This window comes from Canis lupus, chromosome 11 (assembly GCF_003254725.2).
Source record: "Canis lupus dingo isolate Sandy chromosome 11, ASM325472v2, whole genome shotgun sequence".
NCBI lineage: Eukaryota > Metazoa > Chordata > Mammalia > Carnivora > Canidae > Canis > Canis lupus.
Window position 1 is genome coordinate 39,016,260 of NC_064253.1, and position 27,849 is coordinate 39,044,108.

General features: G+C 42.4%; 2 long non-coding RNA genes across 4 annotated transcripts; one reads left to right on the plus strand and one right to left on the minus strand.

Moving 5' to 3' along the window:
- Positions 1-1,333: 1,333 nt before the first annotated feature.
- LOC112650423 (uncharacterized) lies at positions 1,334-19,406 on the minus strand. Of its 2 annotated transcripts, XR_007414016.1 has the most exons (5): positions 17,497-19,406; positions 15,603-15,654; positions 2,206-2,344; positions 1,783-1,832; positions 1,334-1,553 (listed from the first exon to the last, which is right to left on the minus strand). It is a non-coding gene; the product is annotated as an uncharacterized LOC112650423 (long non-coding RNA). The 2 variants fall into 2 exon arrangements; XR_003130153.3 differs by lacking the exons at positions 1,334-1,553; positions 1,783-1,832; positions 2,206-2,344 and adding an exon at positions 15,230-15,370 and having other exon boundaries at positions 17,497-18,377.
- On the plus strand, positions 17,747-27,849 carry LOC112650493 (uncharacterized). Of its 2 annotated transcripts, none has more exons than XR_007414017.1 (4): positions 17,747-18,837; positions 19,239-19,345; positions 23,017-23,230; positions 25,097-27,849. It is a non-coding gene; the product is annotated as an uncharacterized LOC112650493 (long non-coding RNA). The 2 variants fall into 2 exon arrangements; XR_007414018.1 differs by having other exon boundaries at positions 23,032-23,230.

Here is a 27,849-nt window from a genome sequence, read left to right on the forward strand (position 1 = left end):
GGAAACGGCAAGACTATGCCACAGGTGTTATCAGAGAAGCCCAAAGACTAGGGACAGCCCGTGTGCCAGCCAGATGAAGCATTGTCTGCCCCTGGGGAAACTCCTCATTGCAGATGTCCAAAGGGGGAACTCCAATGAAAATACCAGAGCCATGTGATGAAGGGCCAGCCACTGTGCAAGCACCACAAGGGAGGCCCTGCTGCCAGTGTAGGATGTCCCAGGCAAGTAAGACCAGTTAAGTCCTAAGGCTCCCTTCTCTCTTACTTAAGACTTGACTCTTAAGCAGAATCAAAAGTCACCTATACCTCTCTTTGCCTGAAATAGGCCAGTGTTGGAGGAAGGGGAAGATTTAAATTAAACGAAGGTTGGACTTTTGATATTATGCTGAATGGGGTTTTAATTATTTAACAGTTGCTGGAGAACTTTTATTACCAGAAAGTGCCTAGAAAGCCATGGAACCTATCCAAACTTGTGTCAAGGGAAATGATTTCACAGAGCAGAGTGAGAGAGGCTAGTTATGTGAAGGATTAGTGCTGGCTTCTGCTGTTCCTACTGAGTTCAGCTCAGTTGGCAAACAGGCCCAAAAAGAGGCACAGAGAGTGATTCCTGGCCTTCTCTTATACAATCACTTTTAGAATGTTCTACTTTATTGTGCTTTGGAGGTTGATGGCAATATACTGCTTCATCTAAATCTTGGACATTATAATTTGCTTTTTATTGATACAGTCTCTAATTGAAAATACAATGGAAGGACAGGGAAGAATGAAAGTTGAAGGGAACAGTGAAAATGGCTCACATGAGATTTTGGCAAAATAAATCTAGATGCCAACATATTTGGGACAAAGTAAAAAATACAGCCAAACATCACAACTCACAGTTTAATGGGGGAAAAAAAAAAAAAAAACCTTTTCCCCCCTAGAGTCCAAAGCATGTCTAAGTATGTTGGAAGATTCATAATGGAATGTGGCATTTTTTACTTTGATCTGGGTATTTTTAATATTCTATTTATTTGCATTCTTACCTTTTAGGTCAGAGCCTAAAAATAATATGAGGTTCTTGGTATAGTCATGGACCATCTGATGTATTTCCTTTCTTTGAAGTTATATTAAGGCTAAGTTTATGTTAAGAAACAGCTTACCGGATTCATTAGGTACAGCAGCTTGGAAATAAATCATCTCTTCCAATTACCAAGAATGTTTAACATCATTTGGTAGGATTTTGACATTTCCAGATTTATCCTTTTTTTTTTTTTTTTTGGTAAATTCATCATGATAGGAAAAAATAGAGTTAGTTTTAGGACAATTCTCACATCTGCCAATGATGAATTTAGCACTCATGATTTTTCAAAGCCCACGTTCCCTAGATATAGACTCTGAGGTACACGCAGTTTATTTAGGAGGAGATGCCAGGAAAGTGATGAAGTAAGACGAGGAAGGAAAGGAAGCCAAAAATGACCACTTTGAGCTGTCTTGCTGCAAATCTCTGACAGGCTGAAGAAAGCATGCCTCAAGCTGGTGCTCATCCACCGTCTCTTGTTAGTTGTTGGTTGAGAGCTGCAGGGATACCAGGGGGTGTTAAGTACTCAGCACTTCCCACAGGTCTATGTGTGATGGGTATCTGTGATGAGAATCCTCAGGCAGTGAGGGACTGTCAGCCTCTGTAAGAGCTGTGAGTTCTGAGGGGATCTGGACAGGACAGCTACAGAGCCTGCAACACTCTGGAGCAGTAAGATTCTAGAGTGTGGAACCAAGCTAGGTTCAATCCAGCTATGCCCCTCCTCACCTGTGACCTTGAGAAAATTATTTAGCCTTTCTTTGCCTATGTTTCCTCATCTGTAAAGAAAGAAAAGGAGATAGTAATAGTACCCAACCTCATAGGTTATCCTGAGGATTAAGTAGGTCAATATAGGTAACAAGCTAAAAATAGCATTGACACATTGACAACATTGACATGTTGCTGTCTATCTGTATTTATCATTTGAGAGCTCCAAAGTAAATTCCCAACCTGCTCCCAACAGTGCACCTATGTTAAACAATGATCATTTACCTGTGTTCTCAACATGAGGCACCTTCTGATAGTTTTAATATCTTCACTAAGAACTTTGAACTTATAAAAATAGAACTTACAAAAATAGAACTCAGCAATTGTACTACTATGTATTTATGCAAAGGATACAAAAATAGTGATCTGAAGGGGCATATGTACCTGTTATAGCAGCAGTGCCCACAATAGCCAAAATATGGAAGAAGCCCAGATGTCCATCGACAGATGAATGGATAAAGAAGAGGTGGTACATAGATACAATGGAATATTCCTCAGCCAGCAAAAAATGAAATCTTGCCATCTGCAATGACATGGATGGAGAGGAGAAGATAGTGCTAAGAAAAATAAGTCAGTCAGAGAAAGACAAGTAGCATATGATTTCACTCTGTGGAATTTAAGAAACAAAATGAATGAACATAGGAGAAGGGAAGGAAAAATAAAATGAAAACAGAGAGGGAGGCAAACGTAAGAGACTCTTAACTCTAAGAAACCAACTGAGGGTTGCTGGAGGGGAGGAGGTGGGGGGTGATGGGCATTAAGGAGGGCACATGCTGAATGAGCACTGAGTTATATACAACTGATGAATCATAAAAGTCTACCCCTGAAACTAATAATATACTATATGTTAACTAAATTGAATTTAAATAAAAGAAAATATGAACTAAAAAAAAAATCAGAACTTAGCATGCTATGTAGGATATCTAGTAACCTCATCTCAACTGGGATTTAGAGTTTATTTTCCATTCATATACATGTACATATATCATCATTTGGGGAGCATTTAAACCCGTTACCTGAGCATATTTCAATAAAGCTCATTTGATTTTCCTCCCTTCCTGGAAATAACACAGTATGTAAGCCCATATCTCCACAGAGGACCCTGTGGTCCAAGGCCACTTCCTACATCCTACCTTGTCCCTTGTCTTCCATCCATGGTACTATGCAGACAAGAGACCCCAAGTCCTTGCTGGTAATTTACATTACAGAAAGCACACCTATTATTCATATGGAATTTGAATTTAATATGATAGGAACAAATCATTTTCAAAGTAGCCAAGAGGGAAGAAAAGGGTTAAAATGCCTCTATGGACATAAGACACACATTAGAAGAAATATAAGAAATTATTCTCCTGTCCAAGAATGCCAGGAGTGGGTTTTTATGATCTTTAAATACATCTGCTTCCATTCACATGCATTTGCATGTATGTCCACCCCAAGCAGCAACAGAAAAGAGACCTGAATGATTCAGGCCCTTTCCATTGTTTCATGAGCAACTCTTCTAAACTCAAAGATTAGGCTAGGAATCTGAAGTGGAAAATTTAGTGTTTCCCTCAAAAATTTTATGAATGATCTCCCTAAGTATCAAATAGCTTCAGGGAGTTGTATTTTTTTTTTCCTGCTAATTTGTCCCTAAGTATTTGAGTCCATTATTTTCAAGGGAGCCAAGAGATCTCTTAACAAGTTACACTGGCTTCCTCTAATAGAAAGAAAGAAAGAAAGAAAAAGAAAGAAAGAAAGAAAGAAAGAAAGAAAGAAAGAAAGAAAGAAAGAAAGAAAGAAAGAAAAGAAAGAAAGAAAGAAAGAAAGAAAGAAAGAAAGAAAGAAAGACAGACAGACAGACCCGGGATCGAATCCCACATCGGGCTCCCGGTGCATGGAGCCTGCTTCTCCCTCTGCCTGTGTCTCTGCGCCTCTCTCTCTCTCTCTCTGTGACTATCATAAATAAATAAAAATTAAAAAAAAAAAAAAAAGAAAGAAAGAAAGAAAGAAAGAGAAAGAAAGAAGAAAGAGAAGAAAGAAAGAGAGAAAGAAGAAAAGAAAGAAAAAGCAGCCATTTACTATTCTTCCCTGATTTGGAGAAGTTCAATAAAATCTTTTTATGCACCCTATTTACTTACCTAGACATATAAATTTTTCATGCAGGCCTGGCATGCTCAATAATTCAAGTTTAGTTCAAAATGGCCAGGTTTTACTTTCCATGGATTATCCTCAGGGACTAAAGGTTTAAAAGGATGACAGCCATGAAGAATCCCAGGCCTGCCTTCGGCCTTGCACACTGGAGACATCTCTACCAAAAAGTAACCCCCCTTTTGCTCCCTAGGAGGCATCCCACAGTTAATGTAAATCACAGCAACTTTGCACAGCTAACTTTAGAGCAATGGGGCCATCTAGACTCCAAATAGGGAAGTACTGAATGGAAAACTCCACCCCCCCACCACGCCACCCCCCACCCCCGGGATTGATTTCTAGAGGATCCCTGGGATCCTGGTATTGAGAGGATGAAAGGGAAGCACTATGTGTCAGAGCCTCTTTAGCAGGTGATCAAGACAACTCAGTTGTACGATGACTTTCCTAGATAAAGCACATTGAACATTTGCTAAATATGTATAAGCATTTAAATCAAACATCTTAAACCTTAAAAATTACATGAATGTGTTTGCAGAGAAAGGAATATATTCCTTTTTATGTTAAAAAAAAACTTTAGTCAATCTAAAAGTTATTTTTTTTCTTTTGATTTTGAAAGAAATTAAAACACTTTTGTAGGACCCTAGAAGTATGGAGCCCAGGGGAGAAATCAGTCCTGCATACACCCCTGAAGGAAGTCAGGGGCTTCTATAGGCTACAAACTTTCCTTCCCTTGTACTTTCAGCATGTACTAAAAGGTGTCCAAACATGCTGAAGGACCTGCCCTATTTCTTTATATTAACTGCATTTGTTTCCTCTTTTAAAATTTCTTATAATGCATCATACAGTAGATGACATACGTGACATGGTAGTGATGGTCCTTCTGTTCCCTAAATGCCTCGTTGAATTGATGACACTTCTCACGTAGGAAGCCTCTTAGATTGGAGGAGATAGGGTACCTGGGTGGCCTAGTGGTTGAGTGTCTGCCTTTGACTCAGGTCATTGTGATCCCAGAGTCCTGGGATCAAGTCCCACATCAGTCTCCACAGGGAGCCTGCTTCTCCCTCTGCCTATGTCTCTGCTTCTCTCTGTGTGTCTCTCATGAATAAATAAATAAAATATTAAAAAAAAAGATTGGAGGAGATATGGTATCCTAGCCAGGATGAGAAACATGGCTGTCCCTCTCAGGATGCCTGTCCCCCCAGCCACACATGAAGAGGCTTTTTCCCTTCTCATGAAAGTCACACGGCATCAATGTTGCTGTCCCTAGGTTGAAGCAGTCGCAGGCCCACCCACATTCACAGAAGAATGACAAGGTCCCATTGTAAAAGAACACGTGGGATGGGAAATATTGTGGATGCTTTTGGAGAATGCAATCTGCCAAGTGTCACCCACAGAGACAAATTAGTAGTGGGTGGAGGTCATTTCTAAAGGGAAGAGGGTGGCAAGGGTCAAGAACAAAAAGACATGACATTTTGTCCGTTTGGTTGTGCCACAGTCATCCCAGTTTCTTTAAGAAACAGGGAGCTACACCCAGTAGGCTCGGGTGACACGGTTATTGTTGGGCTTTTTGCCCAGGAGTGAGGAAAAACAGAAGTGGCAGAGGGTGGCTGGTATGTCCTTCTGAGCCAGCTGAACCAAGACATGAAGGGTCATTTAGGGCCATTGTGTTATGATGTCATCAGCTGTTCCCTTCTCCAGAGCTCGGCCACCAGGCTGCTTTCTGGGGGACTCCAGCACCCACTTCTCTGGCCGTTACTGGTTGCCCTGCTTTCTGTTCCCCCCTCCCCATGGCTTTTACCTGCTGTGGCTTCTGGATATCATCTTGGTCGAGTCTCCATCACTGCTCTAGTCCGCGGAGTCCATCGGTGGTAGGAAGCCCAGTGCCTCCAGACAGCTTCCCAGTCCAAGCTGCTGACCCACCCTCCTCTGGTTAACTTTGGGATGCTCTCCGTGCTCCTGGGGCACCTGGCAGGACGGTGGGCGAGGCAGTGGCTACCTACCTATCTCAAGAGTCCCACCATGGCAGTTTCCCTTAGCTCCTAACTACGGAGCTGAAGTTTTAGAAGATGGATTTGCAAAAGTCCATAGTCGATGATACTGTGGGTCTAATCTATCACAGGCATCCCTGCTTCAGAAAGTTCTTTTCCCAACTGACTCCTAGGCAAGAGCCAATGGGGATCCCATATCCTTTGGCTCAGGAGAACTACTTTCATTGCCTGCAGAAGTTAATTTTCTAAGATGAAGGCCAGGGTGTGAATAAGTGAGGAGAAAAGCAGGTGGAATCTCTGAGAGCAAAACACATCAAAAAAGTGAAATAACTTTTTAACCAAAGCAACTGCCAAGCTCCTTAGCATCTTCCTCCTCTCCTGTCTCCACGAGAGTCTACTGTCTGCTGTGTAATTGCCGTCCTTGAGTTCATTTGGCTCTTGAAGCAAAGAATCAGGCCTTTGAAAGCGGTGCAGACAGAAGGAAACTGCTTGTCTGAATGTGCCACACTCAGTGCTCTTGGAGGTCAGGCTTCAAGGGGAGCCGATTACCAGGCTCCGTGGCCCAGCACAAGCCGATGGAGGGGGCAGCCTGGAGCTCCGTCTGAGGTCTCGAGTACCAAAGCAAAGCACTGCTTGCTTCACATAAAGGAGCTTGCATCATCACCCCCAGATTGACCAGCGACCTCGCAGACTGGCACAGACGTGCCCTGAAACAAACCTCAGACTTCATGGACAAATCTAGGCTGCCTCTGCGGGTCAGTCCAAATCTATACATTTATAGCGATCAGGAAGGAACACAGAGGAGCCTAGAGAAACAGGCTGCTGCTTATATCAACCATTTTTTGTCTTATATATATAGACACAGAAAAAAATGGGATTTGAAGAGGCTCTATTTACTTGATCTTTTTGTTACAACCCCTTAGACTGTAACACACGTGAGAAGTTTTTAAAAGATTTTATTTGAGAGAGAGAGAGAGAGAGCATGAGCAGGGGGTGGGGCCCAGAGAGCGGAGGAAACAGGCTCCCCCATGAGCAGGGAGACTGAGCCAGTAAGGATCTGTCCTGAGACTCCGAGACCATGACCTGAGCCACCCCGGTGCCCCCACACATGAAAATTTTTGGCATTTTGGGCAGCTATCCAAGGCTGTGGCGAGTGTAACCATTCAGTGTATACATGTATATTTCTAAAAGGGTAACTTTATGTGCTTATGTATTTTATTCCTAAATATCTTAGTCCTTGCTGCTGAAAAGCTCTCTATATTAGTTCATCTGTGAACACTAGTACCAAGATCTGAATATTTTGTTCTTGGAAATGGGGGGGGGGGGAATGGCCAGAATCTGCATTATTTATTTTTTCAAAGGAAAGCTAATTATTAGTTGAGGCTAAAACTTGGGGTGCCCCACTAGGGAGGGTGTCCTGGCCAATGAACCCATGTCACCTCTTCCCTGGTCTCCTCAAAAGTTAAGAATGGTTGACTTCTGGATAGGGTCAGCCCAGGTGGCTCAGCGGTTTAGCGCCGCCTTCAGCCCGGGACGTGATCCTGGAGACCCCGGATCGAGTCCCACGTCCAGCTCCCTGCATGGAGCCTGCTTCTCCCTCTGCCTGTGTCTCTGCCTCTCTCTCTCTCTCTCATGAATAAATAAATAAAATCTTTATATAAAAAAAAAAAGAAGCAGGAGTAACACATAGTCTTGACGAAGAGAGAACCAGCTCTTCGGGAGGGAGAGTGCAATCGCGTGCTACACGTGTGAATCCTTTTAAGGAACTCGCCAGGCGCTGGGGAAGGTCCAATCCCAACCTCCGTTAACCTGCAGGTGGAGCCAGACGCACATCTGTGTTGTGGTTGCACAGTGTCTCGAGTCCAAAGACACATCCCCTCCCGCGGAGAGGGGTCTGCTGTCCCGGGCGAGGTTTTGGCTCCAGTTACCCTTTGTGCGGCTGGGGACGTCCTGTCTTGGGACCAGGAGGCAGCGGCTCCGGGCGCCTCCCCCCGTGCGGCTCCCCCGCCGCGGCGCGGGCTGCAGTCCCGGAGCGCGGCCACTAGATGGCGGGCGGGGACCGAGCTGGAGCCCCGGCGGCGGCTCCCTTCGCCCTGCAGGGGGAGGAACACTTTTGTTTTTGTGCTTTTTCTTCCTGCCCCTTTGTTCGACTTCACCATTTTCCGGCTCCCTTTCTCCCCCGCTGGGATTGCGTGGCTTGCTTTTCAGCGCTGCGCGCCAGGGAAGCCGGCCCGGCTCGGCGTCGGGCGGCGCGGGGAGGACCCGGGTTCCCCGCGCCCCGCGCCCCGCAGCCCGGTCCTCCGCTCGGTCCTCTCCAAATCTCACCCCGCCCCTGGCCAGGTGTTCCTGTCTCCGAAGACGCGCAGGGCTCTGCATAACTCAGGGGGTAGTGCTATTTTCGCAGGTATTACTTAAAAAAAAAAAAAAGAAAAAAAAAAAAGACAGCTTCAGACCCTGTAAATTGGAGCATTATAATCTTACAATGGGGATTTAAAAAGAAAAAAATTCTATTGAAGGGATGCAGACAAATGGGCCCCAGAGCTGTCATGTCTCCATATTGTATTGGAATTGACCTTCACTCTATGGACCCAGAAAGGGGCGTAGAGGAGGATTGAGGAAGCCAACTGATGTGATCCGGGTTTTTAAGAAGACGTTCTAAAGAGCACATGAGTTTTATTGTACAACTAAGCTAATAATCTGAGGAGCCAAACCAAATGCTGAGTCATGAGCCAGCAGACACAGGGAGGGGACTGCCGGGCTGTGGGCCCCCACAGAGAGCAGTGGGGTGGCAATGGGGATATAGTCACCAAGGTCCCTTTCACACCAGTTAGAAGTCTGTGTTTCCCTTGAAGCATATCAGTAATTCCCATTCATGTGAACAGATTTATGGGAATTTGAGTTGGGGAGACTTTGGGGCCAGATCCCTACTACTAGGTACTGGGGAAGCACAGAGTTCTCCCTCCTACAGTTGGGCCTGCAAGAGCCTCAGAGTGGCATCAAGTCAGAAAGAACCCCAGTAGGTGGACTTCATAAGCACTTCCACCCTCTGGTGAAGGATCCCCGCTCTGTGGCCACCTGGTCCCTACAACCAGTCTAGGGAGAAGCAGCTCCCTAGGCCTCCTCTGGTCAAAGGTTTCCCTAGTGCAATCTGTGTCATGAAGGTCTCTTTCTAGTTCTGCTAAGTTTTTAGCCAAGTCTAGTTTCCTCTTGTATAAAAGGGGGGATGATAATGGTACCCACATCGTGGGGTTGAGGATCGAATGCAATAATGAAAGTCAAGTGTTTCGTGCAGTATCTTGCCCATATATATCTGCATCTAAGTGATGATGATTAGTGTTCATGTGAGCCTGGATTGGCAGCTTATTCCTATCAGGCCGAAGCTAGTTTTAAGGAAACACACCTGAGTGTCATGATGGAAACATTTCATAATAAAAACCCAAGCAGGTGTGAAATGAAAATCCCTACCCTTTCCAACACCCCCCCCCCCACACCCGCATCCTCCCCAACGCACACACATACTCGGGGTGAATTAGACAAGGTAGGCCAAATTTCTCATCTCACCTCTTCTTTTCCTCCTTGGCAGGGTGTGATTTATGGCTCTGAGGGGAGAGCCGACCAAACTCAGTTGTTTCAGCTGACCTTCCCTGTGAGTTTTCAGGTTGAAGTGAAATCCAATGGGGTGTGAACTGAAACTCAAGAATATCTTCTGAAAGCCCAACGCACTGAGCTCAGTAAGGGATCAAGCCCCACTAAAACCAAACCTTCCTCCCTCTTGCTCCAGCCTCCCGCAACTCACAAAGAAAATGCCACTTCTGAGCCCCATAAGGGAGAGTCTGCGGCACCTGGCCGGGAGCAACGGGCCATTGTCTGCCCAGCAGCAGCAAATCCTCCGCTCACCCCTGGAGTTGGCCCCATGCCAATGCCCTTAGCAGCCTGGCAGCCTTTGTCCTGGGGGCTCGAGGAGCTCCGTGCATTGGAAAAGTGAGGCTTTGCCAGAATATTCAGCAGAGGCCCGGTCAAGCTTTCTTCCCACAGCTGGGAAGTAAGTTCTAGCTCTTTCCAAACCATTGATACATTTTAGCTGCAGCACACTGAGAGTTGGGGGCCAGGGCATTGGAGATGCAGAAGCTTTTCTCTGAAAAGGGAATCAGCAGTTCCTTTCTGAAAAGGCCAGTGTGGTTTCTAGGAGATTCTGAAATGATGTTCTTAGCACAGAACCAGAGTCTAAAAAGATGGAGGGAGAAGTTACTGGTCAGGGTCAGGGGTTAAAAACATGAATTTTGGAGCCAGACAGACCTGAGCTCCAGTCCCAGCTCACATTCTTCACAGCTGAGCGACCTTGAGGAGGTCACCGAATCCCACCGAGGCCGCCTTTGTTCCATTTCTCTGGCCACCCTTCATCTTCCCCTGCCTGGCCCAACACGTTTTGTACTTTGTGTTCACCAATCAGAAGACTGCAGCAAGGAGAGGCGTTTATTATAAATCTAATCATTAAAATTAATTGAGCAGTGTGCTCACCAGCTTATAGTAATTTTATTTAATCCTCAGACTGCTTCTATAAGGTGGGTATGATTCGCATTTGACCAGTGAGGAAGTAGAGACTGAGGGAGGTTGCCATAGATTTAGAATGACTTTTTCTAAATTGTAAGTCTGGTTGTGTTAGTGCTTGGTTTAGAATGCTTGGCCCACGGTAGGTGATCAATAAATGTTTGTTGAGTGAATAATTAAAATGTAAAAAGGTATAGAAATGATGGGCAGGCAGATTTGTGCTCTAAAGAACTTTCTAACAGCTAGAGCAACTAACTCCAGGTCTTAAAGAGAGGAATTATTCGGAGCTAACAAATAAATACATGATCTATAGAATCATCTTTAGCAGAGGCAGCATTTGTAGCCCTTGAGCACTTGTTATGGTCCAGGCTTGTGTAAGCACTTGACGCGCATTATCTTGTTAATTTCCATAACAATCATGTAGTCAATTATCAGAAGTGCCCCCACTTTCCAGAAGAGGAAGCTGGATCACAGAGAGATTAAGAAACTTGGAAAAACTCATTGAGCTCCTAGTGGTAAAGGTATCCTTGCAGTCTGATTTCATAGCTCATTCTCTTCACCACCAGAAGTGGACTCGGGGGAATTTAATAGGCATTGGTAGGGAGGGTTGTGGCCAATTGATACTGGAAAAGTGCTGTGTTCAGTAGCATTCGATTATTAAAAGTTCTGAAAATCATGGGATGAAAACTTGCTCACTTTGGCAACTCAGCATTTCCCCAGATTATTGGCCCCAGCAACTTTCTGGGGGAGAACACCTATTAACATGTGTCAGATCACTAGAGGAACAAGGAACACAGTTGAGTTAATACTGTTCTATAACATGAACTCCTTTGGTATCCCCAGGCTCTTTCCAGATCATCCTACCACATTAATTCCATTTCGATTTTCCCCAAAACGGTGCTTTCATCATACCACTTCTCTTCTCAAAACCTGTCAACAGGTTCCCCCACCCCCAAGGTTAATTCCCAATTCCTTAGCCTAACACCAAAGAGAACTGTTTTTGCTGCCCTCATTTGGGATTTGCTTCAAACCAGCAATTCTGCAGCAGAGAGACCAGGATGCCCATGGCCTCTGAGATAGCCATTCACATTCCTTATTTTGGAAGTTTTGATAGATTATGCTAAATTGATTTTTAAAGAGGTTAGAAACAATGATATTTGAAAACTTATATATCATACACTTTGTCCCAGAGTCTTCTCAGAGACCATCTGGCTCAGTGGTTGTCCATCTTTTACATCGTGAACTCCTTGGTGAATGAAGGGGGAAGGAATGGATCCCCATAGTGGGAGTACATGTAGAGACCTATGAACTAATGAGATTTCAGGAGTGTTCACAGATAACCTGTGGTTCAGCAGTGGTCATCAGGTTAAGAACCTCTGAAAAAGTTCAACCTTCTCATTCATAGTTTGGGAAACAGAGTTCCAGGACATCACGTAATTGTGCACATTCAGATAGCTAGTAAGTAGTCGAGCTAGAATTTGTTCCCAGGTAAGTAAGAACTCTTTAAGGCTATGTCTATTTTTAAGGTTTCTAATGAGGGAAACTTTACTATTTGTACCACATACCACAATAGGTCTGCATGGAAGGCTTACCTCTTGTATTTCAACACAGGATTGGCTTTGGCAAAATCCATGAAATTCATTGTCAAATGATCACTGACCAACGGTGATTGATACTTTTCAAAAAAAGTCATTAAATAATGATGACCACAGAATATGAAATAGAAGAGAAGGAAGCAAAAGCTCACTAAACAAAAAATGAAAACACTATGGTTGACATAGAGTAACAACATTCATAGCTATAGGCTATTAAAACGACAAGGGACACAAGAACGTATCCCAAGATGAGCAAGAGGACAAACTGGGCAAGGTCAAGATGATCTCCAGGTTGTAATCTTGATCAGTTGGGCTTTCAAACTGAGGCCAAAAAATTATCCAGGTGAAAGCTTAGCAGCAGACCACTTATAATTGAGAACTGAGAAGGATGAAAAACTCGTATAACTTCCATGTTCAGTAGTAAAATTTAAAAATGGATTTTTTTAGTAATAATTTGGCAATGGCTTAATATTTAATAATATAAAGATATTAAATAATAACATATTTAACACATAAAACACACAATGGAAAAGTAACAATCCGTTTTTATCATGCAAAATCTACTTAGAATGTGAAGGATGTTAATTTCGTCCCATTGTCCTTGTTCTGATTAAAGCTTAAGAACATCATACTAGCATCGATAATCCATTCATGCACACATATTCCTTCTCAAACCAAAAAAAAGGAGGTGTAGACAACTAGAAAACCTAAATTGACAAGTCTCCCACAACTTTTAGATTTAAATCATAGACAAGGGCAGCCCAGGTGGCTTAGCGGTTTAGTGTTGCCTTCGGCCCAGGGCGTGATCCTGGAGACCCGGGATCAAGTCCCACGTCGGGCTCCCTGTGTGGAGCCTGCTTCTCCCTCTGCCTGTCTCTCTCTCTCTCTTTGTGTCTCTCATGAATAAATAAATAAAATCTTTAAAAAAAAATCATAGACAAAATGGTACGTTAACTTTCAATTAGAGTGACCAACCAATTTGATTTGCCCAGTCCTGCCTATATGAGATTCAGCATGGAAAGGACAGTTGGTCACTCTACCTCAAATAACCACCACCATGACTAGAATAATTATGTCTCTATGATCTGTCTATGTAATTCATTGGTAACAATGAATCCATTGAATAAAGAAATAGAAACTTAAGTTGGCTATTTCATATTACAGACCAAGCTGGTTAGTTTTTAGAGATTTAGCTTTTTTCCTTGTGTAGAATTGGTTTTGTTAATTTAGTAAAAAATCATCCATTATGTATCAGCCATAATGGCTAACAGCTGAAATTTCTCATGTATTTACATGCCATAATATTCACGGCTCCATTAAACATAAGAGTAGAAGAACAAACAAATACTAGGAATAAATTCATGTGGAGAAACTGAAAAATATTACTGAGCCATAAGAAAAAAAAGGAAACTATTTAAATAATCACAGCTCTCAGGAAAACATTTCTGTTCTGTAATGGTCAATATTTCTTTGTCTTGGTTGAGAGGATGTGGTGTAGAGATGAAAGCTTGGGCAAGAGTGTCAGAATTCTTAGTTATATATATTTTAACTGCCTCTAATTTACTGCTGAATAACCGGACAAACTATGTAATGCAAGTCTATCTTACATAATAAATCTTTTGCAAATTTTGTAGTGAAATTTAGCTTGTAGCAATATTATGAGCCTAAATTATAAGAACCTTGCATTCCTTAATGCTTTATGGCAAATTTAACATATGTCAGGATGATTTCCATTTCATTGTCTGGATAACTAAGTTCCTAAGATCAGGAGAAGCTACCTGAGTTCATGCAGCTTGTGTGCAGAGGGAGAAGGGCTAAAACTCAGAACTTCTGGCTTCTATTCTGGTGTTCCCTTTCATTTTCAACTGTTTCCATTGTGGTCCAGATTTTTTGAGGCCTTTGAAAATCTGATGACAGCTATATACCATCTCCTTGGAAAACAAAAAACAAAAAAAACAACCCATGTACATGGGTTCCCCTTGCTATAGGCCTGGGACAAGCACACAAATGGAAGTGGAGGCCCATGTGCCACTTGTCACAAGATGCTTCCTCATCCTTCCAGCCCTGCTCTGCCAATCATAACATGAATGCCATCCTCCTCTTGAGCATTTCCAAGGAACCTAAGACTGGAAAGCCGGGTTTGAATTTAGAATCCTTGGGTTTCTTAGAGTTTCTTACTGGAAAGTGGCAGCTGGGGATAGAGCTGGTCCTCACCCCCTCAGCTGCTAACCCTCAGCCCAGTCAGCAGCCTGCCCTCTCCCCTTCTCTTTCCATCCCTGGAGTGGGGGGTGGGCTCCTGGGCACCTAGGGTATAAAATCTTACCCTGCAGGTTGCACCTCTGTCTGCACTTTTGTCTCCGGTCTCCTTTGACCAGAGTGGCATGAATTGCCCTCGAGAGGATGAACCTGGGGAAAAGGCTTGGGCTCTTTAGACTAGAAATTACCTTGGCACATTCCCTGGGCCTCTGGCACACCATATCCTGTTGAGAGGGGCAGAGCCTGAGCAGGGTCTCCAAGGTATTCCATTTGCCTGATCCAAAGACAACACTACATGTACTCAATTCTATAGTATGTACAATTTCTGATCATTCACCACCCTCCTGTAGCTCTTCCATAGATCCCAGATTAGGAACTTCTGATACCATTATTTAATACCAGTAAATCCCATTTGTACTGCTCTTAATAGAGTATAAAATGCTCTCACACTCAAGAACTCAGAACCTCACTCTTTTGATTCCTTATTTCTTTCATTGATTTAATTCACTCATCCATTTGCCAAGGAACATGCCAGGGGCTGGGCTGTCAGTGGGGAATTGCAGCAGTGGGTACAAACAGATTCTTCCAGAGAGTTCAACACAGAGCTGCTATATGACCCAAGTAAGTCCCAGGCATACTCAAAAGAAATGAGGACATGTGTCCACTTAAACTCTTGTACACGAACCTTCATGCCTATTATTCATAAGAGCCAAGAAGTAGAAACAATCCAAGTGTTCATCACCTGACGAAGGGATACACAAAATGTGGTCTATCCACACAATGGAATATTGTTCTCTAATAAAGAGGAATGAAGGACTGGCACATGCTACATGTGAATGAACCTTGAAATACGATGCTCGGTGAAAGGAGCCAGATGCCTAAAGCCACAGGTAGTAAGATTTCATTTATATGAAATGCCCAGAGTAGGTAAATCCATAGAGAGCGAAAGTGGATCAGTGGTGTGGGGAGGAGAGTTGGGGGGCAGAGGGGCTCCTGGGTAGAGGGACTTCCTTTCTGGGTGATGAAAATGTTCTGAAAAATAAAATAAAATAAAATAAAATAAAATGTTCTGAAATTCAAGTGGTGACTCAACCTCCAGAATACACTAAAACCCACTGAATGGCGTATGTTAAAAGGCCAAATCTTATGGTATTTATCTTTTTAAAAAGGGAGAAAAACCACAGGGATGAAAAGTACAGCCTAGGAAATATAGCCAATAATACTGAAATAACTTTGTACGGTGACAGATGGTGACTACACTTACTGCGGTGAGCACTGCGTAATGTACAGAATTGTCGAATCACCATGTTGTACACCTGAAACCAATAACACATTGTATATCAACTACAACTTAAAAACAAAAAAGCAGGAGAACAAAAGCAAAACAGATCTTGCTCTTGCTTTCATGGAACCTACAGTCTGGTTCCACGGAGGCCTCTGCACCTAAGAGGGCAGGTTCCAAGATGGGTAGCTGGGTGCCAAAGCTGGCCCATCATTTCCTCCCCAACCCCCCAACACACACACACACACACACACATACACACACACACACACCTTACAGGCCAGTGGAAGATTTGGCAGGAAAGGAGCAGATGGCTTCATTTCACAGTGTTGGCTTCCCCAGTGATGTCCTCAGGCCTGTCTCTCCCCAAAGGTCCCCCAGCCCCCGTGTGGGTCCCTCTCAAGTCCCCCCCCCCCCCCATCATCCCTCACTGTGTGTGTGCTTGGCAGAGGCCAAAAAAGCAGCCAGCACATCCTGCCTAATTTAAGTGGTAATTTCCTTTGGGAGTTTCACTCAAGTACAGCCCTGGGAAAATCATGGCAAAGAGCTTTCCAAGAGGAAATGTTACCCTGGACTTCCCAGAGAGTTTTAAAGACTGCGGGGGAACTTTCTCTTTTGCTTGATGAGAGTCTCTAAAGAGTGGCTAATTACAGAGAACAAACACGTGGTTGCCAGGGGCCCCGTGGCATGGGGATGGGCAAAATAGGTGAAGGGGATTGAGAGGTACAAACTTCTAGTTTTAAAATAAATAAGTCACAGGGATGAGAAGTACAGCACGGGGAATGTAGTCAATGATACCGTAATAATTGTGTTGTGACAGATGGTGACTGTACTCATGGTGGTGAGCATTTTGAAACGTATAGAATTAAGTCACTATGTTGTACACCTGAAACTAATGTAATATTGTATGTCAACTTTATCTCAATCAAAAACCAAAGCATGGATGGAGGGGCTCTCTGGGGGTGTGGTGTGTGGAGGATGGAGTGGCATTTCTGTTTTTTGCTCCTCTAAGAAGCTACAGAGTAGGAGATGGTGGAAGAGATTTTAAATGTGGAGAGATTTTAAATGTGGAGGTTTGGGTGAAGGAGGGAGGGCTGGCAAGAGATGTGAGATTTGGTCATCCTTGGAATCTTGTTTTCCTCGTGGTAAAGGTTGTCCGTTGCCCCTTTAGCCTTAGGGGTAGAGCTGGGTACGGTAGGGACGGAACATGGTGGGGTGAAAAACCCTTCTCAGTATTGGGCCAAAGATCATGTACATATGTATCCCTAGAATTGCTTGTAAAAGATCCCCCAGCCCCCACCCTGACCTACTGTATTTGAAATCAAGGAGGCCAAGATGGGGGTTCTAGTGCAAGAATGTGTATTTTTAACAGCCTTCCTGGATGATTACCAAGCAAACTAAAGTTTAAGAGCCCCTGGTGGGCACCGGGTCCTTGCTGCTGAAGATTTCAGTTGAGTGGGCTGAGGGTTTCTCAAGAGGGTCCAAGGAAACTGAACTAAATGCAAAAAAAAAAAAAAAAAAAAAAAAAGGGAAAAGAAAAAAGAAAGAAAAAGAAAAAGCAGCAGTTAAGAGCAGCAGGCTTGAGAGGGACTAGGAGGAAAATACAAACTAATGGCCCATGCCATTAAGAGAAATTAGGAAACAAAGCAAAGCTGCCATAGAACCCCCTTGCCCATTCAATCACGCTCCACTCATTCACTTGCCCCAGGCACAAGCTTTTTAGCAATGTTGTGGCATTTAAAATGATGCATTATAAATTTTCCTATTATACTAGAGTTAAGAGCAAGCAAATGTAATCAATTATGGCAGATTTGAGTCAAAGGATTTATTTAGGTATTTTTAATTAACGGAGTACATGGCTTTGTGAAAGCAGTACCTCTCAACCCTTTGTAACTTCCAGTCGTTCACTCCAATTTCTGAGCGACGTCTTCATGTGTTTCTTTTTTCAATGTTTCTCATACATAATGTTATAACATCAATCATATTTTTTTCAAACCCACGCCTGTCCGCATCTAAGAATTCTCCATGTCTTGTCATACTGCCTTTGATCCCCTGCCCCTCCGCTTTAGATCCCGGTTACCACACCTGGACAGGTCTTCTGACCCCCAACCCCCATCACCTTGCTGCTTCCCTGCTTCCTCTCAGCGCTACTCCCAGCACCTGTTCTTCATCCTTGTCTGATCCACGGCCCTTGTGTTTGCAGTGAGAACCTGGCTTATTGCCTGTACATGGCTGGTGCTGAATGACATGGGTGGCCAAGTCCAGTGTACTGGCTTTGTCCTCTTTGCCAGAGCTGTCCTAACTGATCTTCTGCGAGGTCTAATGTGTGTGCCAGCATGAGGAGCCCAGGGGAGGCATGTCACCAGGTTAAACCACTGTGAGGTCATGGAGATGGATCCGTACCCCTCACCCATTGGTTCAAGTCTACACAACCCATAATAATGAGCCTTTGAAGATGTGAAAATGAATTAATAATTCATAAAAGGTAACCAGGCTTCAGATGGCGTCAGGAAACCATCTTGGCCGACCACTCATTGTCAGTTGCAGACTCTACGGGGAAGTGAAGTACCTTGCAAGTTGTTCTCCTACTACTTTGGCTACCTCGCTAGCCCACCTGAAAGGAAGAAGATCTGTCTCCTTTCCTAGCAACAACCCAGCCAATGGGAGACAGTCATGACACAGCCAATGGAACTTTGAACTCCCAGTTTCTGCCAGTGGACTTTTTATTACAGCTCAAACTTACCCCTTCTCCTTTATAGAAGAGCATTTTTTTCTCCTTTGATCTGAGGAGTTGGCTGTGTTTTTGTCATCTGAACTGAAATTGTGTGCTATTCTAAACATGCGTATTTTTGCTGGTAAAATAGCTGCCAGTTTTGTTTTTAAGGTTAATCAAGAAACTTCTAGGTGTGAGGTGTTAAAAAACAAAATCCAATAGAGTATGTTTGAAGATCTTACTGGTTCTACTATGCTGTTGGGCAGCATCTTATCTAGCAAGTAAAAGAGACGCCTCAAAGGGCTATAGCAAAGGAAGGGTTCTTAAAGGCATGACTGGGAAGTCATACATAGAAAAGAGGATTGCTTTAGGTGAAGATACCTAAGATACCTTCCTTTGGTGACGAAGGAAGGGATTTATTAGGGGGATGAATTCATCTTTGGTGGGATGGACAGGCCCATGGATGATCACAGTGGGACTGATCAGAAAAGTCCTGGCTGACTGGTAAGGACTACATTCTGGGGGAGGTTGAAGCTATACTTAGATTAGGTATTAAGCTCTGGTTTGGTGATGTGACCTAGCATAAGTGACTCCATTTGAAGCCTTTTCTTTGTAAAAAGAGTTACGGGGGGGTGAGGGTGGGGGGCTTTTCTACTGGAAAGAAGGAGTATTAAGTACCTTAAACATTTTTGAAAAGACAAACTTTGAAATCCAAGGTTTCAAGTAAACACAAAAGGGTTTAAAAGGATTTCACCTGGGTATCAGGTAGATGCATGAAGCTCATTGTTCAAGCTTCAGTTTAAGCCTTAATGTACGAGTAACTGAGGCTGCTCCAGAGATAAAACTAAGAGCTTACCATGTCTGGGACCCACCTGGTCTGTGTTACCACCGCTTATGTTTTCTAGGGCTCCTTAACTGTTTAGCTTTGGATTCATCATGAAGACTTTGTGGCCTCACTGTTTGGGATTTGCATTGTTTGTTGTCTTCACTTGCTAAAATGAGGCAGCTCGCAGTAAGTAGTACACACAATTAAAAATCTGAGGGTGGAGGCCTCTGATGAAAAGATGTATGTATTTAAAGTTGCAAACATAAGAACCATAGAACTGAAAATAATGTAAACATAAAACACTTGGAACTAGAGGAGGTTTCTAGTAAATGAGCTAAGTCCTCCCTTTTCATATTAAGGTGTCTAGAGATATTATCTCAAGTTGATAAATGGAGAAAAAGAGGTTAAGCCTCTTATCTAGATTTATGGAGGTAACTGCTAAAGGAACTAAAAACAAACAGTTAAAAGAGGTTGAATCTGGGGAGTGCGATGGGGGGTGGAGGCAGAGAGCGGAGGGGCAAGAGGCCGCAGCTTTTCACGTTAAGTTCTTCTGTCCTTGTTGATTTGTTCCCACACACATATATTTAGTGCACTTCTTTTCTTTTCTTTCCTTTTTTTTTTTTCTTTAAAGCAAGAAACAAAAAGGGGAGAGAAAGGAAAACATGGTGGGAACATAAAATTGAGTCAAGAATTAGGTTTAAAAACACACTACATTGATTCGCACATTTGCTACAGCTGGGCCACACATTTGGCACACAGCTATGCGAGAGCAGAGAAGGAACCCCTGGTCAGCTGATTCATATCATCCACACATGAAAACAAACTGGTTCTTTGGGAGAATTTGCCTTCTTTTTGTTATTAAAACATCAAAATGAAATTTCTTCCTGAAATCTTCCTCTAGAAAACATGGAGATGCAGTTAACATCTTCAACAACATCTTTGAAATGTATCACGTTTTTCCCCCCTTATAATGAATCTCAACCAGATAGCTGATGGCACACCCAAATGCAAATCAGATAAATAATTCCATGGGAACCCAGCTCCCTGTTTCGTCTGGAGATAGACCTTGGAATACTTGGAAGATTAGATATAGTTTTGTAACAACAGAGTCATTATTTTTAATTTTTAAAAATTAAATTGAATTTCTCTGAATTTAGCTCCTGAAAATTATCAGATGACAATGAGCTTGAAACTATCTCTCTAATGAGAACCTGGATTATAACCAAATAAGTGTTGTCTGTTGAAATTTATCCATGTACCCTAACAGCCAATCAAGTTGATAGAGAATTTTGTATATATTTGTGTCTCTGCAAACAAACACAATCATACACATGTATACATATACACACACATTTCTTCTGGAATGGAAGCCGTGTTCTAATGGTGTCTTCAGGATCCGTGTGGTGGGAAAGCCTTATAGATGAAATGGTTATATTTCTAGTACTTTAGCAGTTAAATAACATTGCATAGAAGCTCTAGTATTTACACCAATGATAGTGATTTGGTTATTACAGAAGCAATGCATTTACTAAAAATGCAAATATGTGAAAAGGAGAACATAGAGCAGCTGTTAATAACATTACCACTATTAACCATTGGTGAGTTTTCCCTATCTGTATATATAGATTACAAATGAAATAATATTGTAAGATACATTCTTAGGGACCATTTACCTTAATACGCAGTTTGTATTTTTCCATGTCATTAGTCATTCTTACAATAAATATTTTTTTAAGGTCTGCATAACCCATCATTTTGGTACATATTTGGGTTACTCAGCCAATTCCCTACTGTTGGACAATCGTTTTTTAAAACATGCTAGAAACTCAATTTTTAGGGTTGAATTGTTAGGCTTTTAATATGCTATTTTTTGAAAGAAAAATGTGAGAAAACAAAGATTCTAAGCAAGATAAAAATACTTTAATGTCAACTTGACCTATATGCATATAGTCTTAAGGCTACTATTAATGTTCTCAGTACTTTGACACTTTCAGTTTTAGGATAAAATTCATGGTCCTGAATAGAAGTATGGCTTATTAAAATGTCTTAAAGAATTACCTACAGATCCTGAAATAGTTTTATTTTCCTTCATAGTATTAAATATTATTGGGGGATCCCTGGGTGGCGCAGCGGTTTGGCGCCTGCCTTTGGCCCAGGGCGTGATCCTGGAGACCCGGGATCGAATCCCATATCAGGCTCCCGATGCATGGAGCCTGCTTCTCCCTCTGCCTGTGTCTCTGCCTCTCTCTCTCTCTCTCTCTCTGACTATCATAAGTAAATAAATAAAAATTAAAAAAAAGAAAAAAAAAAAATAAATATTATTGGTTAGGCAAGATACTAAAAACTCACCTTGACCAAGTTTCTGGGTCTCTTTTCCTTGTTTTGATACTTAGATGACCAGGAAATAGGACTTCTCCTGGTTCACCGACCCTCTAGTGTGGTGGTTCTTAAATTGTTCATGGATTCTTGGTTTCATGTAAGCTGGGCTGAGCTTTTTCATCAATAATCATGTCTCCTCTAAATTTCCGGGGTGAGGGGGAAGGTTCCAGTTACAATTTTCTAATTTCAAAGTTTTCCCTCCACAGATTTTACTTCAAACTTTAGCATTTGCTACAGCTTGTCTCCTTGAGACTACTTACAAAACTTAACGAACAAGCAATGATCAAATGATGATGGGAAATGGGGAAACCCCTTAGTCTGCTGTGTCTAGTTATATTTTTTTCATGGACATGACTGCTTATGATAGATCATATAAATAGGTAGATAGTATATGCCTTCTGCTAGTAATGCTGTGTCTGGATTCTAGTTTACGTGATTGGATGGAGTATAGCAACATATCCTGGTGTTCTGCAAGGAGTATGGCACCACATTGGTGTTCTATCCTTTAAACCTATCTGAGAACTGAGGTGCCTGAGTGGCTCAGTCAGTTGAGTGTCTGACTCTTGATTTCCACTCAGATTGTGATCTTAGGGTTGTGGGATTGAGCTGGGGTAGGGCTGTGTGGTCAGCGGGGAGTCTGCTTGGGATTCTCTCTCTCTCTCTCTCTCTCCCTCTCTCCCCCTCTCTCCCTCTCCCCCTCTCTCTTCTCCCTCTGCTCCACCCCCCTTTCCTGCTCTCTCTCTTTCTCTCAAATAAATAAATCTTTAAAAAAAAAAAACAAAAAAAAATATGAGCCTGAGAACTAATGCTGTAGGTAGAAATAAATAGCCAGCTCTTAGTGAGTTATAGCCATATTAAAAATCACAACTTCTGCCCAGGTCCTCCTCCAGAAAGTCCTGGTACAGTCAAATAAAATGCTCCAGCTCATCTGGAGTTCTGTGGTATCCCAAACCTCCAATACATTTTTCTTAAACCCAGACTATGCCGATAGCGCTTGACTTGTTAGTATGCTCCTCAGTACCTGCTCTCACTTCTCATAACACCTTTGAGTAGGGTGATGCTCCCATTCACACTGTACCTATGGGAAGTGGAGGGTTCAAAGGTAAGAGACTCCTCCAAGGCTGCAAAGCTGTTAAGCCACTTTTTGCATGGTTTTCCTTTAGGGTATGCTCCCAGCTCCTGTCTGAAAGGGATAGTGAGAGGCATCTGGTACTGTTTTCCGGGCAGCTGAGGATTCTTAAGTATGGGATTTGGGAAATAATACCTAAAGGGGGAAGGCAAGAGGCTTTTGCTGACTCATTTGTATACCTCTTGCTACTATATGGAATTTTGTGTCTTTATTTGGTGGGAGTTTTTTTAAAAGGGGGTGCTTTTAAGGCAAGGTCATGTAGTGCTTCCTCCATTAGTGGTGGACTCCATTCCTAGCACCTATTTGCTCTGCAATGTGGACAAAGTGGCATCTTCTCACTGGGCCTCAGTTTCCTTATTTGCAGATTTCGCAGCTTGAATGAGATGAGGCTCCTGGCCCTTCCAGCTCCAGTCTTCTATGCCACTGTGACCCAAAGGGCAGGCAGGATCTGTGAACCCTGCTGCATTTTTCACGTGTCTCTGTGGGATCACTACGTTGGAGCATCTATAGATTTAGTTCTGGAAACTTGCTGACCTAGGGCTATTCATTCACCCACACTCAAGGTGAGAAATTAAAAAATGGTGATTTTATTTGGGACAGACCTTGTATCCTACAATGCATGCTCCCAAGGGTGCCCTCTCAATGCACCATTCAAAGCACTGCTTAGCACACACCCGAATCCCAGTGTGGCTTTTTGTAAAGCCAAATGCCACTGACAAAAAACCGAGAAAGCCTCTCTCATTTTTATTGTGTTCCTGGCCATTCCAAGAGTCATTTCCTTTCCTTTCAGGGAGATAAAGAGACATATATTATGTGGGCAGAAGATGCTGTGTTCTGGTCAATAACACAGGCCACAGAGGTCAATGGCTTTAAGCCAAGCCTGGCTGAAAGCTGCCATAAATTTTCAAAGGTGGGGGAGGAAGATTTAGAGAGTGATGTACACTGGCTGAGAAGAGGAAAGACACCGGGCATAAATGGCCCTCTAAAAAAGAAGAGTATCAGTCCCATAAAATCTACAGCAGTCTATACAGGGTCCCTGGAATGGGGAGAATTTTGCCCACCCAAGTTTTACTATGCAGCAGAGACAAATAAAAAAAGATCTGAGAATAAATCTCTGAGGCCAACCTGTCCTGGGAGACTGAATCTTGAGGCCTTCTTCCCTGATTTTCTGATTCATCAGCATCTTTAGTGTTGATGAGCTGACTCCAGGCTCAATGGCCCAGCCCCATAAGCCTCCATTTTATCTGGTTTTAAGTTGTTTTGCTGTCTTTCTCAAGGTCTACTTTATGGACTGCTGTAGTATAGAAGGATCATATGTTTCAGGCTACCCAGACTCCTCTTGCCCCCCCACCCCCCAAAGAACCACAACACCTGCTTTAGAGCACCACCAGATTTATTTACCAGATTTCGTAGAAGTTTGGGAGTGTGTGTGTACGGGCACACGTGTGTTGGAGAAGGAGAGCTGTGTTGCAAAAGGGAAGGATGGCTTACCTATTCTAAACCCATCTGGGCTAAAATGCCCATCATATGGCATTTGTAATTCCATACTTACTATAAGCACATGATAAATACTTTTGTTTTAATAAAAATTAAGGATATTGCATATAACAAGATTTTGGATGAATATACCTTCCACGAATATACCTGTTTCTATTCCATAAAACATATGATAAACATGAGAAAGTACTAATGTGGAATCATTACTGGGATGTTTAATCCCACAAGGGATACTTTGAGGCCTTGTGTATGTGTATGCACACATATGCATATATATGTTTACAAGAAGGATTTCTCTCAAAAGATAAAATATGAAAATTTAGGGATTTAAAACAAAAAATAATTTAGTTTAAAAAAACTCCCCTTGTTTTATTTACTATAATTCTTTACCTTAGTTGGCATTTTTGCAAACCTTCATACAATCCTGATAGTTTTCCAAGCCTCACACATATTTTATCTCATTCTGTCAACCCTCTGAGAAACTACATTTCAGTAAGAGTTAAATGTCTTCTTAATTTTCAGCAGCTGAGCTAGGGAAAAAAAAAACAGTGAACACTGACCTTGCCTTTATATGTGGCCAACTTGATGCCGAGCACATTACAAATATCAGCTCCTACCCTCCCAGTGAATCTCAAAGATACAGTTGCTATTATCATTGCCATTTTACAGAGGAGGCCACTAAGGAGCAGAGAGGTTAAATAATTTGCCTAAGGTCACATGGAGAGGCAGAGGCTGATTCGGGCTTTGGAGCCAGGTGCTATCCAGGCCACATTTCTTCTAGGTTGAATTCAAAAGGAAACTGCATCTCTAGTCACAATCCAGGCTGTGGGCACATTTATATCAATTGTGAAAGAATATGAGAATTTCTTAGGGGAAAGAAAAGGACAGCTTAACATGGTTAAACAACATATTGTGTTTTTAATTTACCCTAGCTAACACAATCACCTTGTCAGCTGAGTATTTAGAAGTAAGAAGATATTTATAACCAGATTGCTTAAGTGTCCTGAGGCCACCATTTAGGTCCATATGGCACTGTGCCCAGGAAGATGTCATCTGTGTCACAAAATCCCCACTTAATCCTGAGAAGAATTTAGACCTATGAGAAGGTGAAGCTTATTGTGCTGCCATAACCGGGACAGTGTTGTCCTAGATGTTGACGGTGTAGCCTCTGGGCACTGATGAACCAACCAGAAATGTGAAGCTGGAAAGAAAATTCAGTCTCTTCTACCGGTTGGGTCTAAAGAAGGGCCCCAAATGAGCTTTCTAGAGAAATCTGGAAATCAACATGAGACATTGAGTTAGAACTAGAAATAGAGGGGCGCCTGGGTGGCTCGGTTAAGCATCTGCCTTTGGCTTAGGTCATGATCTTGGGGTCCTGGGATCAAGCAAGGAGCCCGTCTCTGCCTCTCCCCCTGCTTGTGTGCTTTTTTTTTTTTTTCTCTCTCTCTCTCTCTCTCAAATAAATAAAATCTTAAAACAGAAGCAGGTTTTTTTTTTCCCCCAGAAGCTTAAGAAATTATCAGTCATCTTCACGAGGGTCATGGAATATTAAAATATTTTTTAAAAGCTTAAATGGAATATCAACAATTGTGTATTTTAAATGATGACCTTAACCTGATTAATGCTTTTAGCACCTCCTCTAGCTGTAATGCACACCCAGTGTGCTACTCCCAAAATAATTATAGGATATATAAAAATATTAATTTATGGTGTTCTGTTGGAGGTGTACTCCATTAATGGGACACTCATTTAAAGTTGTATAATGAATATATTCTGTTACTATATTGAAAGGAACAATTAAACCTGGGCTTTCATGTGTTCACCCTAATTAATTTCTACCCTGGAAGAATTTTATTCCAGGGTCTACTATCCCAGCTATCTTTCATAACTTGTTCCCAGGAGGGAAGTTGGAAGAGGAAGAACTATTTATTTTCATTATATCTCTTATGTCCCTTTTCATTAATTCTTTTTTTAATACAACTCAAGCCATTTCTTTATTGTTTTAGAGTATCTACAGTGCTTTTGAGCTCAGCAACTGCCCCCAAACCACTATTAGTTGCTAGCAAGAATCTTTCTGAAAGAAACCTCCAGAGTGCATTTGTGCCTCTTCTCTGAAATCATTAAGTAGAATAATGATTTTGAAGATAATTTTGCAGATAATTCTCTGCTGAGATATCTACATATCCATATATAGATAAAAAATAGATCTGTATCTATATCTGTATTTTTTTTTGGCTGACCCGAGATACAACACTGCACAGTTTTGTCATTATCTCAAGTAAGAAAAGTACTGCTCCCTCTTATTTAAACTTTAAAAAGTTACTTAGCCTATTTTATTCACTGATATTTGAAAGCAACTACAACCTGATCCTTCATTCACTCATCAAAAAATATGTTGGGACACCTGGATGGCTCAGTGGCTGAGCGTCTGTCTTTGGCTCAGGTCATGGGGTCCTGGGATTGAGTCCCACACTGGGCTCCCTGCAGGGAGCCTGCTTCTCCCCCTGCCTATCTCTCTTCCTCTCTCTCTCTTTCATGAATAAATAAATAGAAGCTTAAAAAAATCGGTTGAGATTCTAATTGGTGTAAGACACTGAGCTAAAAATTGAGAATACAAAAATGATGTTAAAAAAACAACACTGCTCTAGAGGAGCTTAATTCTCACACCACATTTTCCTATGCATTTAAACAGATGAATCAAAGGAATGATGAAAAAAATGAGAAGGAATGAATGTGAACTATCAGAAAAGGTACTACTTAGAAATAGTGCTTAGTACCCAACAGAAAGAACATTTAGCCAGTAATCCGATCCTCTCCTCATTAACAGGAATGTATTTCAGGATAGAAATGCAGTTTTCCACCAGCCTTAGGCCTTTGCAACATGCTGTGTGAGACAGTGACTTTCTGAAGTTTCAGTGTCCCTTTGTTTCTCTGGGATCATGAGGCCTGATGTTCACTCCAGTAGAGTGCACAGATACCTAGGTGGCAAGAGGCTGGAGGTGAGTGGAAGTTAGCTAATATATATGTACGTGTGTGTGTGTATGTGTGTGTGTGTATCATAGTTACAAGGGGAAAGTGACCATTCTGAGCATTCCGAGTTGCTGGACTTATGTTGTCAGATTTCCATCTTGAGAAAAAGATTGTCCAGTTTGTTTGATCTGCCCCAGCCTGTCCCCGCGGTGTTCTCTCTGTGGATGGGTCTTTCCTCCACACATCCCTTTTGTACATACAGAGCGGTCCTGATAAGTCAAATCGTATACATCTAACTCAGCTGTTTCTCTTTGAATTAAAGAATAAAGACACCAAATCGGAAGATTAGCATGTTCAACACAGCATTGAGTTGTCACGGACAAGCATAAAAGACATTAAATTGCAGACTCGGCTGTGGCAATTTTATTTGCAATTTCTCTGAATTGGGAACGAGATGCCTTTGCTTTATAAGAAACTGCTAGCAGCACCAGGCTCTTCCAGCACAAAAACAGGTGGAGAGATGGGGGTGGGGGGGAGGTAAAAGAAAGTGGGGAGATAGGGAGAAAGGCAGAACACTGGAGGGAAAGCGGGAGAAAGCAAAGCAGGTCTGTGGAAATGGACCCCCTTCACGTGAGAACAGTTACTCAGTCCTGATAGCGGTTCACCAGACTCCACTCCCTAAACATTTCAGGTCTAGGTTTCCTTTCCACCCCCC